At 39.5% G+C, this 4,345-nt stretch overlaps 1 non-coding gene across 1 annotated transcript; it reads left to right on the top strand.

Annotated features, from left to right (window-relative positions):
- The first annotated feature begins 917 nt into the window (after window positions 1-917).
- On the top strand, window positions 918-1,023 carry LOC122044746. Its single transcript, XR_006129758.1, has one exon. It is a non-coding gene; the product is annotated as a small nucleolar RNA R71 (small nucleolar RNA).
- Window positions 1,024-4,345: the final 3,322 nt, after the last annotated feature.

Here is a 4,345-nt window from a genome sequence, read left to right as displayed (position 1 = left end):
TATCTTGAATCTGATTTAGTGTTGGAGGAGAGAGCTCTTCTTCAGTGTGCATCCCTTTTGGAGTAGTCACTTGGGGATCTCCCAAGGTCCGTCCGCTCCTAAGCTCAATTCTATTGCAGTGATCCATAGAATTGACATCAGGCTTGCCAGCTAATTGTCCTGGTGCTCTAGAAGATGAGGAAGCTAGTTAGGCAATCTGACTTTCCAAAATCTTTTGATGTCTGTCAGAATTATCCATTCTCTGAGTAAGATTTAAAATGTCTTGTTTCATTTCATTCTGAGTGGACATAATTTCTTCAAACATCTTTTCAATTTTAGACATAGGAAAGCCTTGAGAAGATTGTTGCTGAAAATTCTACTGCCCGGACTGAAAATTAGGTCTTGCCCCCATAGATGGTCCTTGATCTTGATTATTTCTATAGGAAAAATTAGGATAACTTTTCCATCTAGGGTTGTAGGTATTTGAGTATGGGTTGTTCTGCCTTTGATTGAAACCCATGATTGCATCACATTGCTCTAATTGATTGATTTGTGCAGTGATAGCTCCTAATGGACATGAGTCATTTGAATGTTCAAAACTTCCACATACTTCACAAGAAGAAACAACGGCATTGACCGTATTTGAAATAGCTCCCATATTCTCAAACCTTTTTGTAAGAGCATCCAATTTTACAGCCAATAAGGTCACTACATCAACATCAAATTTTCCTGATGCTTTTGTTGTTGGGTTCATACAAGAATAGCCACCACTTCTTTCATTAGCCCATTGATGGTGGTTTTGTGCTACACTTTCAATTATCTCCTCGGCTTCATCCAAGCTCTTATTCATAAGTGCCCCTCCAACAGCTGAATTAAGGGACACTTTTGTAAGATAATTAATGTCGTTATAAAATGTATATAGCACTAACCACCTTTCCAAACCATGGTGTGGGCATTGTCTGAGCATACTATTGTATCTATCCCAAGCTTCAAATAAAGATTCAGAGTCTGCTTGCTTGAAGCTTGCAATAAGATTTCTCATATGAGCTGTTTTACTTGGAGGATAGAATTTATCGAGGAATTGTTGCTCACATTGCTCCCATGTGGTGATGCTATTTGGAGCCAAAGAATTTGTCCATTGCTTGGCTCTATCTCTTAAAGAAAACCCAAATAATAGTAGGTGCACTTCCTCTGAAAGAACACCATTCATTTTCATTGTGCCGCATATTTCATAGAAGACTTCCAAGTGTTGATTTAGGTCTTCATGCGGTCCTCCACCAAACTGATTTTGCTGCACCATAGATATAATTGCAGGTTTGATCTCAAAATTGTTTGCTTCAACTGAAGTCCTTAAAATACTAGATCGAAAACCCCTAGCATAAGGTGCTGCATAATCCTTTAGTGGTCTATTCACCATGATAGAATGTTCTTGTTCTTCTTGTTGTCTTTGCAGAATTTTTTTTCTATGAAATGTTCTGTCTATCTCGGGATCAAGAGGAAGAAGTTGTCCTACAAAGTTAGATATTCGCATACACAAGAACAAGATAGGAAGATATGTATAAAAGAAAAAGAAAGAAAGAAACTAAATCAAGAGAAAAACAGAGAGAAGTTAGACTAGAATGTTAGAATCAAAATGCAGAATTAGAGTTACAACAAAAGGAATTGACAAGAATGTTATACACGAAAGGAAAAAACTTATGAAAACATAATTCTAAAAGTTAGATTACAACTATGCAAATGAAAAGAGAAGTTATGTCTAGTCTAACTTAATTGAAAATCCCTAATGTTATAGCGCAGTCCCTGGCAACGGCGCCAAAAACTTGTTGACCTCTGCAAGTGTACGGATATGTCATAAGTAATAATAAAAGATATCGAATACACGGGGACTGGAATAAGCACTAAAGATGTCTCAAAGTGAGTTAGCTAAACAGCCAATCAATTGATTTACAAAGTCTAAGCATAACTATGAAAGGTAAACAAAGAAATAAAAGAATAAGAAACAAGAATAAGGGCAATGATAAAGGTATGTTCTAGGAGTTTTGGTTTCTTTGTAATGTTATTCAATGTAATGATCTACCAAATCTTATTTCTCGATTGTCCATCATTTGTAGAAGGTTATCGGTTCCCTCTTGCAATAGACAACCGGCCTAAGACTGAAATATATCTAATGCGATCAATTAGAAATGAACCCTACATTGGCCTTACACGGGCTTGCCTATCACGTGCGTCCCTCGAAAAATCAATATAGAAATCACTACTTCTCAACATCATTAGATATAAAGGTTAATGCATACAATCTATCCTACCCTCTTGAAATACCTAATTTCCACTTCAAGATTACCCATCAAACCTCCTTACATGGGCATGTTCCTGTCATAAACGTCCCTCGAAAAATCGAATGAGGAATTACCTCTACAAGATCCACAAGATATTCAAACATTCAATCAAGCATGGTAATTAAGCCGTAATCACAACAGTCCATACAAGAAAGAATAGATACAAACAGGGCAAAATCATAGAAATAGAAATGTTGGCAAATCCACAAGAGTTTACATCAAATCTCCATTACAAATACTCCCTCCATCCTAGAACAAGAGATCTAGTCAATGGAACAAGGAAAGAATCCAAAAGAAGAAGAAAAGATAAACATCTTGATCCCCAAATTCAAGAAAGAAAGGGAAGAAAAGCTTATCTATGATGAAGAATCATCTTCGGATCCAATCCTCGCTCCCTGGAGTCAAAACGTTGAAGATTCGCCCTTAGAATCGTCGAAAATCCCTCCAAGAAGGTGGAGGAACGCCCAAATCTTGAATTTCCCCCAAAAGGGAGAAGATCCCCCTTCAAATCTTGAAGAAATCTTTATATAGAGGTGAGGTTCGGCCACCACACAGCCCCGAGGCACGGCCGTGTGAGGTTCACACGGCCAGAGCCATTCCCTTCTCTACCAACCTTACACGGTCGTGTGTGGTACACGTCCATGGATTGCTTCTGCCAATGCTCCCCTTGCACGGCCGTGTAGATCTACACGGTCTGCACTGGCTCCGCCTTTAGAAACCTGGCACAGCCATGTGGTGTACACGGCCAAGGCCCTCTAGCTCACTGGAAATCTTGCACGACCGTGTGATGTACACGGCCAGGGCCTTCCTGGTCTCTAGAAATCTCACATGGTCGTGTGGTGTACACGACCAGGGCTCCATCTGGCTTCAAATCTTTATACAGCCGTGTGAGGTTCACACGGCCATGGCAACTTCCATCTCTGCTACATCCACATGGCCAAGGAACTCCACACGACCTGGGCAACCCCCCATGGTAGGGTCGTGTGAGGTACAAGAATGGTGCCTTCCTCCTTTGCTTCACTTGTGAATTTGGCCTTAACACAAAACCTTCACCAATTTCGACTCCTGTGTACAGAAAATGCACAAAAGCATATCTCCAAACAAAAAGATTAAATATGCTAAAAGGATGTGCAAAATACATAGAATGTGAATGTGCATTCTATGTCTATAAAAATACATAGACAAAGCATGTGCAAAATATGTGAATGTGCGTCAAAACATGCTAAACAAGTCTATACAATCTACGCACATCATTGCCTTGCTCCGGAGTTGAACGGATCATGAAGAATAAGAGGTCTAATGTTTCCTCCAAAGGGGATAACTCCTCCCCAAGGAAATGGGTGAAGTTTCAAATCTAAGATGAGTCAAAGAATGTGTTTCTTGATCCTTTTATACCTCCTCTAAACTATCTAGATCTGTTAGGTTTATAGGGCCTCGCCAAAATACATTTTTTACCCCTTAAACTCAATTTCTCGTGTTTCACTCTAAACCAATGTTATAGCTCTTAAAATTATATACATTCTGATATTTTCATCAAGTTGTGTCTCAAACTGAGCTAAATGTTGTGGTGGTTCAAAGTTTGGTTTGCAATCTTGGTGGAGGATATAATGCGACTATGGTTGGGAGGCATGCTCGTGCCTTTTAGCACAGCTATAACACGTTTTCTTGCTATTTCCTCTAAATACAAGTTATAGATCTTGAAGTTATCTATATTTTGGTATGAAGAATATCCCATAACTCCATCCAAGCACAAAATTATGACCATTTTACTTTTGGTCTGTAATCTACCTAGGATTCAACATGGCCCAATTTTTGCACAACACAACCCTAACTCCACGGCACACAACATGGAGAGGCATGACTGTAACAAAATGCACAACCCCTCTCTAGATCAACTTAGGCAGTATGGCACAGTTATGCCATTTGGCATGACTGGACAACGGTTTAGCTCTGGATAAATGGCATGGTACAGCTTGCCCATGGCTGCTCTCTGGTGAACAGTCATGCCTATAGGGCATGGTCTGCTTATG

The sequence above is a fragment of the Zingiber officinale genome, chromosome 2A, assembly GCF_018446385.1.
Source record: "Zingiber officinale cultivar Zhangliang chromosome 2A, Zo_v1.1, whole genome shotgun sequence".
NCBI classification, from domain to species: Eukaryota; Viridiplantae; Streptophyta; class Magnoliopsida; order Zingiberales; family Zingiberaceae; genus Zingiber; species Zingiber officinale.
This window is presented reverse-complemented; position numbering and strand designations above follow the sequence as displayed.